The sequence below is a fragment of the Oncorhynchus tshawytscha genome, unplaced genomic scaffold (genome assembly GCF_018296145.1).
Source record: "Oncorhynchus tshawytscha isolate Ot180627B unplaced genomic scaffold, Otsh_v2.0 Un_contig_9372_pilon_pilon, whole genome shotgun sequence".
In the NCBI taxonomy this organism is placed as follows: Eukaryota; Metazoa; Chordata; class Actinopteri; order Salmoniformes; family Salmonidae; genus Oncorhynchus; species Oncorhynchus tshawytscha.
The window spans coordinates 17,049-32,462 of record NW_024608765.1 but is presented as its reverse complement, the minus strand read 5'-3'; the positions used below and the strand labels follow the sequence as shown (position 1 = coordinate 32,462).

Below are 15,414 nucleotides of genomic sequence, written 5' to 3'. Positions count from 1 at the left end.
ACCCTGACCAACCACCCTGACCACCACCCACCCTGACCCCACCCACCACCCACCCTGACCACCCCCTGACCCATCCACCCCCATGACCACCCCCTGACCATCCACCCTGACCACCCACCCTGACCAACCACCCTGACCATCCATCCTGACCATCCACCCTGACCACCCTGACCCATCCACCCTGACCACCCACCCCTGACCAACCACCCTGACCCCACCCTGTCCACCCCCCTGACCATCCACCACCACCTGACCCACCCTGACCATCCACCCTGACCAACCACCCTGACCCAACCACCCTGACCATCCACCCTGATCAACCACCCTGACAATCCACCCTGACCAACCACCCTGACCATCCACCCTGACCACCCACCCTGACCATCCACTCTGACCAAACACCCTGACCATCCACCCTGACCAATCCACCCTGACCAACCACCCTGACCATCCACCCACCATCCTGACCATCCACCCTGACCACCCACCCTGACCATCCACCCTGACCACCCTACCCATCCACCCTGACCACCCACCCTGACCATCCACCCTGATCCTGACCATCCACCCTAACCATCCACCCTGACCACCCACCCTGACCACCCACCCTGACCATCCACCCTGTCCATCCACCCTGACCACCCCCTGACCATCCACCCCGATCCTGACCCACCCACCCTGACCACTCACCCTGACCAACCACCCTGACCATCCACCCTGACCATCCACCCTGACCCTGACCATCCACCCTGACCCACCCACCCTGACCATCTACCCTGACCATCCACCCTGACCACACACCCTGACCACCCACCCTGACCAACCACCCTGACCAACCACCCTGATCAACCACCCTGACCACCCACCCTGACCAACCACCCTGACCATCCACCCTGACCATCAACACTGACCACCCCGACCAACCACTCTGATCACCCCCCCACCCTACCCATCCACCCTGACCACCCTACCCATCCACCCTGACCACCCACCCCATGACCATCCATCCACCCTGACCATCCACCCTGACCACCCCCTGACCCATCCACCCTGACCACCCACCCTGACCAACAACCCTGACCATCCACCCTGACCATCCACCCTGACCCCCTGACCATCCACCCTGACCACCCACCCTGACCATCCACCCTGACCAGCCACCCTGACCATCCACCCTGACCACCCACCCAGACCATCCACCCTGACCCTAACCATTCACCATGACCACCCACCCTGACCATCCACCCTGACCATCTGACCAACCACCCTCCCCCCCCTCCCCCATTTACCATAAAGGCCTCAATCTAACCTCTTCCTGTTTCTCATCTCCCCATTTACCATCTAGGCCTCAATCTAACCTCTTCCTGTTTCTCATCTCCCCTCCCCATTTACCATATAGGCCTCAATCTAACCTCTTTCTGTTTCTCATCTCCCTCAATCCCCATTTACCATTTACAGGCCTCAATCTATTTTCTTCCTGTTTCTCATCTCCCCCCCCATTTACCATCTAGTCCTCAATCTAACCTCTTCCTGTTTCTCATCTCCCTCCCCCATTTACCACATAGTCCTCAATCTAACCTCTTCCTGTTTCTCATCTCCCTCCCCCATTTACCATCTAGTCCTCAATCTAACCTCTTCCTGTTTCTCATCTCCCCATTTACCATCTAGTCCTCAATCTAACCTCTTCCTGTTTCTCATCTCCCCTCCCCCATTTACCACATAGTCCTCAATCTAACCTCTTCCTGTTTCTCATCTCCCCCATTTACCACATAGTCCTCAATCTAACCTCTTCCTGTTTCTCATCTCCCCCATTTACCACATAGTCCTCAATCTAACCTCTTCCTGCAGATGCTCTTATCCAGAGCAATGACTCACAGCGAGTAGGTCCACCCTCTCTAAAAGTGGAAAAAAAGTGTTTTACCAGTGAACAGAGACAGAAAAGGTCAACCAATGAGACCTGATAAAAACACCATTACATATATCCCCCCCCCAACAAGACGTGAGGTCGATTTCACCCCGCCCCCAAAAAAATCATGAATCTATAAATCAATCAGTTTATTGATGAAAAACAAAATAAACATTGATAGAAACATTCAACATTATTCAGTTGATATCATGAAATAAGATACAAGCTACAGTGGCTTGCGAAAGTATTCACCACCCTTGGCATTTTTCCTATTTTGTTGCCTTACAACCTGGAATTAAAATAGATTTTTGGGGGATTGTATCACTTGATTAACACAACATGCCTACCACTTTGAAGATTCAAAATATTTTTTATTGTGAAACAAACAAGAAATAAGGCAAAACAACTGAAGACTTGAGCGTGCATAACTATTCACCCCCTCAAAAGTCAATACTTTGTAGAGCCACCTTCTTTAGGTAATACCACAGATTCTCAATTGGATTGAGGTCTGGGCTTTGACTAGGCCATTCCAATACATTTAAATGTTTCCCCTTAAACCACTCAAGTGTTGCTTTAGCAGTATGCCTAGGGTCATTGTCCTGCTGGAAGGTGAACCTCCGTCCAGTCTCAAATCTCTGGAAGACTGAAACAGGTTTCCCCTCAAGAATTACCCTGTATTTAGCGCCATCCATCATTCCTTCAATTCTGACCAGTTTCCCAGTCCGTGCCAATGGTGCATGATGTGCCTTGCTTCACTGTGATGGTGTTCTTGGGGTGATGAGAGGTGTTGGGTTTGCGCCAGACATAGCGTTTCCTTGATGGCCAAAAAGCCCAATTTTAGTCTCATCTGACCAGAGTACCTTCTTCCATATGTTTTGGGAGTTTCCCACATGCCCTTTGGCAAACACCAAACACGATTGCTTACTTTTTTCTTTAAGAAATTGCTTTTTTCTAGACACTCTTCCATAAAGCCCAGCTCTGGGGATTGTACGGCTTAAAGTGGTCCTACGGACAGATACTCCAATCTCCGCTGTGGAGCTTTGCAGCTCCTTCAGGGTTATCTTTGGTCTCTTTGTTGCCTCTCTGATTAATGCCCTCCTTGCCTGGTCTGCAAGTTTTGGTGGACGGCCCTCTCTTGGCAGGTTTGTTGAGGTTCCATATTCTTTACATTTTTTAATAATAATAATAATAATGGGATGTTCAAAGTTTCTGATATTTTTTATAACCCAACCCTGATCTGTACTTCTCCACAACTTTGTCCCTGACCTGTTGGGAGAGCTCCTTTATCTTCATGGTGTCGCTTGCTTGGTGGTGTTGTAGACTCTGGGGCCTTTCAGAACAGGTGTATATATACTGAGATCATGTGACACTTAAATAAAGTCTACCTGTGTATAATCTAACTAATTATGTGACTTCTGAAGGTAATTGGTTGCACCAGATCTTATTTAGGGGCTTCATAGCAAAGGGGTGAATACATATGCACACACCACTATTTTTTTAATTTTTTATATATATATATTTTTTGAAATAAATATCTTTTTTCATTTCACTTCACCAATTTGTACTATTTTGTGTATGTCCATTACAAGAAATCCAAATAAAAATCCATTTAAATTACAGGTTGTAATGCAACAAAATAGGAAAAATGCCAAGGAGGGGTGAATATAAAAATGCCAAGGAGGGGTGAATTTACGCTATACCATGAGACTGAGGACCAACAGTTTATATATTAAACTCCTGGATACCGTGATGTCATCCAGAGGAATGAATGGTATTCACCAGTAGTTCAGTTAAATGTTTCCATACAAAATTACATGTATTTAACAGAATTACATGTATTTAACAGAATTTAACAGAATTACATGTATTTAACAGAATTACATGTATTTAACAGAATTACATGTATTTAACAGAATTAACAGAATTACATGTATTTAACAGAATTACATGTATTTAACAGAATTTAACAGAATTACATGTATTTAACAGAATTACATGTATTTAACAGAATTACATGTATTTAAGTATTTTGCTTGTTAGGTAAAGTAACATTAGTACTTTTCTATTAAAAAACAACTATACTTTAAACATTTTAATATTTTTAAAATTATTTTTATGTTATAAGCTCACATAATATAATTTGAAAATATTAAGTATTAAGGTGTATAAGAGAATAAACATGTTTGAATTAATATTAACATATTAACATTAATACATTAATTTCCACAGCTTCCTAAAGATGTTTTTTTACAAGATAGAACACACAGTGGCCTCTACTACCCAGGTCTGGTGTTGGAGGTCATTCTACACTCTGTGATCTACTACCCAGGTCTGGTGTTGGAGGTCATTCCACACTCTGTGTTCTACTACCCAGGTCTGGTGTTGGAGGTCATTCTACACTCTGTGATCTACTACCCAGGTCTGGTGTTGGAGTTCATTCTACACTCTGTGTTCTTTACCCAGGTCTGGTGTTGGAGGTCATTCCACACTCTGTGTTCTACTACCCAGGTCTGGTGTTGGAGTTCATTCTACACTCTGTGTTCTTCTACCCAGGTCTGGTGTTGGAGATCATTCTACACTCTGTGTTCTACTACCCAGGTCTGGTGTTGGAGGTCATTCTACACTCTCTGTTCTATTACCCAGGTCTGGTGTTGGAGATCATTCTACACTCCGTGATCTTCTACCCAGGTCTGGTGTTGGAGGTCATTCTACACTCAGTGTTCTACTACCCAGGTCTGGTGTTGGAGATCATTCCACACTCTGTGTTCAACTACCCAGGTCTTGTCTGCGTCATTCCACACTCTGTGTTCTACTACCCAGGTCTGGTGTTGGAGATCATTCCACACTCTGTGTTCAACTACCCAGGTCTTGGCGGAGGTCATTCCACACTCTGTGTTCAACTACCCAGGTCTTGGCGGAGGTCATTCTACACTCTGTGTTCTACTACCCAGGTCTTGGCGGAGGTCATTCCACACTCTGTGGATCTCCTGAGTGTATTTTCTGATGTTTAATCAGAGAACTTGAATGAGAGTATCTCTTGTCACACTGATCACAGCCATAAGGCTTCTCTCCAGTGTGTGTTCTCTGGTGTACTGCCAGGTTGCTTGAGGTAGAACAACTCGTCCCGCAGTCAGAGCAGTGGTAAGGTTTCTCTCCAGTGTGGGTTCTCTTGTGTGATATCAGGTTACTTGAGGTAGTACATCTCTTCCCACAGTCTGGACAGTGGTAAGGCTTTTCACCAGTGTGGGTTCTCTGATGTACTATCAGTATGTCTAATAAAGCAAAACTCTTCCCACATTCAGAGCAGTGGTGAGGCTTCTCTCCTGTGTGTATTCTCTGGTGAGATTTTAAATGTGATGATCTAACAAAACCCTTCCCACAGTCAGAGCATTGGTAAGGTTTTTCTCCTGTGTGTATTCTCTGGTGTACAATCAGGTGACTTGGCTGAGTAAAACTCTTCCCACATTGATCACAGCTATAAGGCTTCTCTCCTGTATGTGTTCTCTGGTGTGTTATCAGATAGCTTGAGGTAGTAAAGCTCAATCCACAGTTGGAGCAGCGATAAGGTTTCTCTCCAGTGTGTATTCTCTTGTGTACAGTCAGGTTTGATGACTGAGTGAATCGCTTCCCGCATTGATCACAGCCATATGGCCTTTCTCCTGTATGTGTTCGCTGGTGTATAATCAGTTCACTTGAGGAGATTAAGCTTTTCCACAGTCTGAGCAGTGGTAAGGCTTCTCTCCAGTGTGCGTTCGTTGGTGCAGCTTTAAACGCTGTGATGTTGAAAAGGTCCTCTCACAGTCAGAGCAGTGGTAAGGCTTCTCTCCTGTGTGTGTCAACTGGTGTTTTGTCAGGTTCCCTAGTTGAGAAAATCTCTTCAAACAGTCAGTGCAGCTATAAGGTTTCTCTCCTGTATGGATTCTGTGGTGTATTTTAAGTTCTGTTGAAGAGGTGAAACTCTTCCCACAGTCAGAGCAGTGGTGAGGTTTCTTCCCTGTGGATCTCCGCTGGGGTTTCTTGAGGTGTTCTGATCTGGAGAGACTCTTCTCAGCCTCGTCAGCATCATGATGTTGTTGAGGCTCCCCAGAGGATCCACGACAGTCACGTCTCTCTCCTGTGTGAACAACAAAGTAAGACAGTCAATGTAGTGAATGTTTAAATGCTTTTACAATCTTTTTTTGACAACTGTCTTCTAACAACAAGATGGTCAAGTGAAGAACAATAGTCATATTTTGTCTTAATTTTTCACATGAGTAGTAATGTCTATGACTTTGGTCTTACAATATGTTATTACAGTTGTTGAAACCTTCAGCAGTGATTCAGACGACTTTAGGTCACCAGTATTACTAATGGTATTATTTTATTATCAGCTTTACTGATTATCAGCTAAACCACAGCCAATAAAAACCACAGCCAATAAGACCACAGTCAAAAAAACCACAGCCAATAAAAACCACAGCCAATAAAAACCAGAGGAAATAAAACCACAGCCAATAAAACCACAGCCAATAAAACCAGAGCAAATAAAATAGCCACAGCCAATAAAACCAGAGGAAATAAAACCACAGCCAATAAAAACCACAGCACAGCCAATAAAACCACAGCCAATAAAACCACAGCCAATAAAAACCACAGCCAATAAAACCACAGCCAATAAAACCACTGCCAATAAAACCAGAGGAAATAAAACCAGAGCAGCCAAGCCAATAAAACCAGAGGATCAATTAAAACCACAGCCAATCAATAAAATAAAACCAGCCAATAAAACCAGATTAGACAATTCATGACCTTCTGACCTTCATGACCTTTTAAAGGGGTGATCCAGGAAGGGTCCATTTTTGGACCTTATTATATAAATGGGACTTTCTATTAATAAAGGGGACAATTTGTATTTATGGATCCCCATCAGTTCATTAGTTCCTGTCAAGCAAGCCAGCAGCTACTCTTCCTGGGGTTTATTATGGATCCCCATCAGTTCCTGCCAAGGCAGCAGCTACTCTTCCTCCATCAGTTCCTGGGCAGCAGCTTTTCCTGGGGTTTATTATGGATCCCCATCTCCAGCAGCTACTCTTCCTGGGGTTTATTATGGATCCCCATCCTGCCAAGGCAGCAGCTACTCTTCCTGGGGTTTATTATGGATCCCCATTAGTTCCTGCCAAGGCAGCAGCTACTCTTCCTGGGGTTTATTATGGATCCCCATTAGTTCCTGCCAAGGCTGCAGCTACTCTTCCTGGGGTTTATTATGGACCCCCATTAGTTCCTGCCAAGGCAGCAGCTGGGGTCCAGCAAAATTAAGGGAGTTAATACATTTAAAAACAAGACTACAATACATTTATAACAGATTTCACAACATACAGTGTTAAGCCCTCAGGGCTCTAACTCTACCACTTATCTATAACACAGCATCCATGTGTATCTGTGTGTATAGTGCTGTTATGTAATGTGTGTTGGTTTGACATGTCTATGTTTGTGTCTCTGTATTTTTTTTATCGGTTTCTTTTAAATCTGATTCTATGATTCTATATATTATTTGATTCTACTGTTTGCATGAGTTACCTGATGTGGAATAAAGTCCCATGTAGTCATGGCTCTATGTAGTACTGTGTACCTCCCGTAGTCTGTCCTAGACTTGGGGACTGTGAAGCGACCTCTGGTGGCATGTCTTGTAGGGTATGCATGGGTGTCTCTGAGCTGTGTGCCTGAAGTTTAGACAGAGAGGTCGGTGTATTCAACATGTCAATACCTCTCATAAATAAAAATGGTAGTGATGAAGTCAATCTCTCTTCCACTTTGAGCCAGGAGAGATTGACATGCATATCTGTGTACATCCAAGAGCCAGCCGTGGTGCCCTGTTCTGAGCCAATTGCAATTTTATTTTATTTTATGTGGCACCTGACCACACGACTGAACAGTAGTCAATGTGTGACAAAACTAGGGCCTGCAGGACCTGCATTGTTGATAGTGTTGTCAAGAAGGCAGAGCAGAGCTTTTTATGGACAGACTTCTCTACATCTTATCTACAGTTGTATCAACATGTTTTGACAATGACAGTTTACAATCCAGGGTTACTCCAAGTAGTTTAGTCTCCTCAACTTGCTCAATTTTAAAGGTTAGGGTTTAGTAAATGACTCATCCCAAAAACAATGCTTTTAGTTTTTGAAATATTTAGGACTAACTTATTTCGTGTATCGTGTTGAGTCATCCACATAAATGGACACTGGCATTATAACTGAAATGTTGTCATTAGTAAAGATTGAAAAAAGTAAGGGGCCTAGACAGCTGCCCTGGGGAATTCCTGATTCTATCTGGATTTTATTGGAGAGGCTTCCATTAACTTCTTGACGCACCCATCCCGTTACCAGGATCATTTTCATCAACATCCGCTGAATTGCAGAGCGCCAAATTCAAATTAAATTACTAAAAATATTTACATTTCATGAAATCACAAGTGCAATATAGCAAAACACAGTTTAGCTTGTTGTTAATCCATCTGGCATGTCAGATTTTAAAAAAGCTTTTCGGCGAAAGCAAACGATGCTATTATCTGAGGATAGCACCTCCGTGAACAAAGAGAGTAGCATATTTCAACCCTGCAGGCGCAACACAAAACGCAGAAATAAAAATAGAATTAATGTCTTATCTTACCTTTGACGAGCTTCTTTTGTTGGCACTCCAATATGTCCCATAAATATCACAAATGGTCCTTTTGTTCGATTAATTACGTCGATATATATCCATTTATTTGGAGCGTTTGATCCAGAAAAACACTGGTTCCAACTTGCGCAACGTGACTACAAAATATCTCAAAAGTTACCTGTAAACTTTGCCAAAACATTTCAAACTACTTTTGTAATACAAAGGTATTTTTTAAAGTAAATAATCGATAAAATTGAAGACGGGATGATCTGTGTTCAATACAGGAAGAAAACAAACTGACGCTACTTTTCTGGTCACGCGCCTCTATCTAACAGTACACTTGAAGTGACCCTTGTTTTGAACAGGGCTACTTCTTCATTACACAAAGGAAAAACCTCAACCAATTTCTAAAAGACTGTTGACATCCAGTGGAAGCGATAGGAACTACAAGAAGGTCCCTTAGAAATCTGGATTCCCAATGAAACCCATTGAAAAGAGTGACCTCAAAAAAAAAATCTGAATGGTTTGTCCTCTGGGTTTTGCCTGCTACACAAGTTCTGTTATACTCAAAGACATGATTCAAACACTTTTAGAAACTTCAGAGTGTTTTTATCCAAACGAATAATATACATATCTTATCTTCTGGGGATGAGTAGCAGGCAGTTGAATTTGGGCATGCATTTCATCCAAATATCAAAACACTGCACCCTACACTCAACAGGTTAAAGAACAGCCTCTGTTTTCTGTTTTGGTTTTAATCATACTACACTGGCTCCGACACTCGTCTATTACAGACTAGAGGTCAACCGATTAATCTGAATGGATTTGTAGATATTTTTGGGCGCCGATTTTGCAGATATTTTTTATATTTTTTTATACCTTTATTTAACTAGGCAAGTCAGTTAAGAACACATTCTTATTTTCAATGACGGCCTAGGAACGCTGGATTAACTGCCTTGTTCAGGGGCGACAGATTTGTACCTTGTCAGCTCGGGGGATCTAATCTTGCAACCTTACAGTTAACTAGTCCAACGCAACAACGACCTGCCTCTCTCTCGTTGCACTCCACAAGGAGACTGCCTGTTACGCGAATGTAGTAAGCCAAGGTAAGTTGCTAGCTAGCATTAAACTTATCTTATAAAAAACAATCAATCAATCATAATCACTAGTTAACTACACATGGTTGATGATATTACTAGATATTATCTAGCGTGTCCTGCGTTGCATATAATCTGACTGAGCATACAAGCATACAAGTATCTGACTGAGTGGTGGTAGGCAGCAGCAGGCTCGTAAGCATTCATTCAAACAGCACTTTCGTGCATTTTGCCAGCAGCTCTTCGTTGTGCGTCAAGCATTGCGCTGTTTATGACTTCAAGCCTATCAACTCCCGAGATGAGGCTGGTGTAACCGAAGTGAAATGGCTAGCTAGTTAGCGGGGTGTGCGCTAATAGCGTTTCAAACGTCACTCGCTCTGAGACTTGGAGTGGTTGTTCCCATTGCTCTGCATTGGTAACGCTGCTTCGAGGGTGGATGTTGTCATTGTGTTCCTGGTTCGAGCCCAGGGAGGAGCGAGGAGAGGTATGGAAGCTATACTGTTACACTGGCAATACTAAAGTGCCTATAAGAACATCCAATAGTCAAAGGTTAATGAAATACAAATGGTATAGAGGGAAATAGTCCAATAATTCCTATAATAACTACAACCTAAAACTTCTTACCTGGGAATATTGAAGACTCATGTTAAAAGGAACCACCAGCTTTCATATGTTCTCATGTTCTGAGCAAGGAACTGAAACGTTAACTTTCTTACATGGCACATATTGCACTTTTTCTTCTCCAACACTTTGATCTTGCATTATTTAAACCAAATTGAACATGTTTCATTATTTATTTGAGGCTAAATTGATTTTATTGATGTATTATATTAAGTTAAAATAAGTGTTCATTCAGTATTGTTGTAATTGTTATTATCACAACTAAATAAATAAAAAATATATATAAAAAAAAAAATTGGCCGATTAATCGGAATCCGCTTTTTTGGTCCTCCAATAATCGGTATCGGCGTTGAAAAATCATAATCGGTCGACCTAATTATGGATGAATTCTGGACCTCTAGTCCAGGCTGTGCCCAGGCAGTCGATTGACTAGAACAGGGAGTAGCTGGAGGGACATCCACTGAGAGAACACCCCCCCCTGGCAGAAGACAGCTGGTCTCAAGGCGATTTTGAAAGTATAAAGTCCCGGACACGAGGGTAAGGCAGGCAGGCGCTCGCCGAGAACGATCCTTCTCCTTATTTCTGGTTCCGACACCCCATCCATTTCACCTGGAGTCGAACAACGAGCCATTTCCTGGTTGGAGCTAGTAGAGGGGTACAGTGGTGGAAACTGATCGTAGTCCAGGAAGGACCCATCCTATTGGATGTTTTGACAGGGAAGCATTTAAAGATGCCTAGAGTCTCTTAGAACCCTTATTCGGATCAAAGTGTTCGGTCAAAATTGGTTTCTTTCATCACAGTGCTAGCTGTGCCACCAGAGACTCTGGGTTCAAGCCCAGGCTCTGTCGCAGCTAGCCGCGACCGGGAGGTCCATGGGGCAACGCACAAATTGGCCTAGCGTCGTCCGGGTTAGGGAGGGTTTGACCGGTAGGGATATCCTTGTCTCTTCGCGCACTAGCGACTCTCCATGCGAGTCCCCAGCAGATTGATACATTTTAATAGCACGTGAGTCCCCAGCAGATTCATATCCGTTTTCACTGCTGTCGACAGTCCAACGGGAACAAACATTTCTTAGATTGAGATCAACATTTCAAAATGATTTGAAACAAAATATTTTATACAGTTCCAATAATTAATAAAAGACAATAGAATATGCCAGCTGCTTAGTTAGTTACCAACCAGCCGGCTGGGAGAGTGGGGTGTACATTCAACCAACCAACCAGCTGGCTGGGTGGTGTGTACATTCAGCCAATCAGCTGGCTGGGAGAGTGGGGTCAACCAACTATTATGTCATGTTTCATGTTCTGTGTGAACCCCAGGAAGAGTTTAGCTGGCTGGGAGGTTTCAGTCAACATTTCATTGTTATAAACATCCTTATAAAATATCAAACAAGATATGTGACAAATTAGTCTATAAACCATGGCTGAGGTGGAGTGTACATAGAACCAACCAACCAGCTGGCTGGGAGAGTGGAGTGTACATTCAACCAATGGCAGTTTTGATTGGGAGAGGGTTCCCTGTTGTGATGGCTGGGAGTGCACAGACGGCCCCTGGCTGCATTAACCAACCAGGGGGCCCTCTGAATCACCAGGATACCTACATCTAATACCAGGGGCCCCCCGGAAGAGTTTAGCTGACCACAACAGTTCATGGTTATAAACATCTGCATATAAACAAGATATGTGACATTAACACCAGGGGCTTGAATCGCCCTGTTGTGATTGGTGCACAGACGGCCCCTATTAACACCAGGGGGCCCTCTGAATACCAGGATACCTACATTAACACCAGGGGCCCTCCATTACCACAGGGCAACTGCATTAACCTGCATTAACACCAGGGCGCCTACATTAACACCAGGGCGCCTACATTAACACCAGGGCGCCTACATTAACACCAGGGCGCCTACATTAACACCAGGGCGCCTACATTAACACCAGGGCGCCTACATTAACACCAGGGCGCCTACATTAACACCAGGGCGCCTACATTAACACCAGGGCGCCTACATTAACACCAGGGTGCCCACATTAACCCCAGGGCGCCTACATTAACCAGAAAGGCCAGCAAAGCTTTCAGCTCTTAGGGGACTCGGCATATCAGACAGACAGCTCGGTGCATTCAACATGACAATACCTCTCATAAATAAAAGTAGTGATGAAGTCAATCTCTCCTCCACTTTGAGCCAGGAGAGATTGACATGTATAGTATTAATATCAGCTCTCTGTGTTCATCCAAGGGCCAGCCGTGCTGCCCTGTTCTGAGCCAATTGGCCCTTGGAGTCCCTCTTTGTGGCACCCGACTGAACAGTAGTCTAGGTATGACAAAACTAGGGCCTGTAGGACCTGCCTTGTTGATAGTGCTGTTAAGAAGGTAGAAACTAGGGCCTGTAGGACCTGCTTTGTTGATAGTGTTGTTAAGAAGGTAGAAACTAGGGCCTGTAGGACCTGCCTTGTTGATAGTGCTGTTAAGAAGGTAGAAACTAGGGCCTGTAGGACCTGCCTTGTTGATAGTGCTGTTAAGAAGGTAGAAACTAGGACCAGCCTTGTTGATAGTGTTGTTAAGAAGGTAGAAACTAGGGCATGTAGGACCTGCCTTGTTGATAGTGTTGTTAAAAAGGTAGAAACTAGGGCCTGTAGGACCTGCCTTGTTGATAGTGCTGTTAAGAAGGTAGAAACTAGGGTCTGTAGGACCTGCCTTGTTGATAGTGCTGTTAAGAAGGTAGAAACTAGGGCCTGTAGGACCTGCCTTGTTGATAGTGCTGTTAAGAAGGTAGAAACTAGGGCCTGTAGGACCTGCCTTGTTGATAGTGTTGTTTAAGAAGGTAGAAACTAGGGCCTGTAGGACCTGTCTTGTTGATAGTGCTGTTAAGAAGGTAGAAACTAGGGCCTGTAGGACCTGCCTTGTTGATAGTGTTGTTAAGAAGGTAGAGCAGCGCTTTATTATATACAGACTTCTCCCCATCTTAGCTACTGTTGTATCAATATGTTTTGACCATGATAGTTACAATACAGGGTCACTCCAAGCAATTTAGTCACCTCAACTTGCTCAATGTTCACATTATTCATTACGAGATGTTGTTGAGGTTTAGGGTTTAGTGAATAATTTGGCCCAAATACAATTATTTTAGTTGCATAAATATTTAGGGCTAACTTATTCCTTATTTTAGTTGTATAAATATTTAGGACTAACTTATTCCTTATTTTAGTTGTATAAATATTTAGGGCTAACTTATTCCTTATTTTAGTTGTATAAATATTTAGGGCTAACTTATTCCTTATTTTAGTTGTATAAATATTTAGGACTAACTTATTCCTTATTTTAGTTGTATAAATATTTAGGGCTAACTTATTCCTTATTTTAGTTGTATAAATATTTAGGGCTAACTTATTCCTTATTTTAGTTGTATAAATATTTAGGGCTAACTTATTCCTTATTTTAGTTGTATAAATATTTAGGGCTAACTTATTCCTTATTTTAGTTGTATAAATATTTAGGACTAACTTATTCCATTTTACATCAAAATATTTCAACCATGTTAACATTTATTTTAGTTTATAAACACTTAGGGTAAAAGGGATTCATCTTATTTTAAATCCCGATGGGGAACCACAGCTGAACTTAGGTCACGGGGCATTTCTAAGTTATATTCTAGAAGAATCAATGACATCATTAATTTATAGTCCAAATATGGATGTAGGAACTGCAGATTGACCCTTTAAAATCATACATCAGTTAAACTGCAGAGTGCCTCCGTTTTTAAGATAGTACTTACCAGTGTTAATCAGATCTCCTGTCTCTGCCTCCTCCTCTTCCTCCTCTTTCACTCTGAACGCGTCTTCCTCTTCTTTCACTGAGACGTCTTTCTCTTCTTCTTTCACTGTACCATCCTCACCCTCTACTTCTTGTTTTATGGTAACATCCTCTTCTTCCTCCTCCTCTTTCACGATAACTTCTTTCTCCGTCCAGCAGACCTCCTCCTCCTCTTCCTCTTCTTTAACAAGAGCGAAGCTAAGTGAGCTCATATCGGGGATTAGCTAGGCTATTGCTAACTTAACGAGCCAGTCGGCAAAACAACAAAACGTAAATATGAAATTAAAATAGGGGTAACAAGTAAACACGACAGAATGGTGTTTTAAACACAGTGGCTAATAAATCTCTGTAAAGAGCTTTATTATGTCGGCTATATCGGACAGAGGTTTCTAACTGTTGTTTGAAGAAGCGCCCCCCGTCCATTATATTATACGTCACTCTGACACCTTCAAGACCTTCGTCGCCATCTGTTGACTGACGTGGGTAACGCAGTTGAGGGAAAAGTGTATTTTATTTTTTAGACAAAGTTCATAACGTTAACCCCCTCAATCCCTCCCTCTTTCCTCTGACCCTCTCTACCAAGTTTTTCTGACCCTCTCCCACTTTTTCTGTCCCTCTCTCCCTCTCTCTCCCTCTTTCTGACCCCCTCTCTCTCTCCCTATGTAATGTGCACAACACACCAACGCAGTCGACTCATAGCAGTAACAAAACAAAACAAAAGTTTATTTTTTATTTTTTATAAAATAATTAATAATCGATTGATCCACACAATAATACCAAAGTCAATATCAGCATGTGAAGTAGCTAGTTATCTGTAAAATTGCCCTAAACAAACTGCGCTATCAATACAGGCATCTACAATCTCACCATGAGAGAGAGGTATTGGCATGTTGAATGCACCGAGCTGTCTGTCCTAACTACTGGCACACAGCTCGGACACCCATGCATACCCCACAGGACATGCCACAAGAGGTCTCTTCACAGTCCCCAAGTCCAGAACAGACTATGGGAGGCACGTAAAGATGAACTGAGCAAAGTAGAGAGAGGGAGAGATCGTTGATGAAAACCTGCTCCAGAGAGCCTAGGACCTCAGACTGGAGCGAAGGTTCACCTTCCGACAGGACAACGACCCCTAAGCACACAGCCAAGACAACGCAGGAGTGGCTTCGGGGACAAGTCTCTGAATGTCCTTCAGTGTCGCAGCCAGAGCCCAAACATGAACCTGATCTAACAGCTCTGGAGAGACCTGAAAATAGCTGTGCAGCGATGCTCCCCATCCAACATGACAGAGCTTGAGAGGATCTGCAGAGAAGAATGGGAGAAACTCCCCAAATACAGGTG

General features: G+C 43.2%; 1 pseudogene; it reads right to left on the bottom strand.

Moving 5' to 3' along the window:
* Window positions 1-4,711: 4,711 nt before the first annotated feature.
* Window positions 4,712-6,024, bottom strand: LOC112238737 (annotated as a pseudogene).
* Between the last annotated feature and the right edge of the window lie 9,390 nt (window positions 6,025-15,414).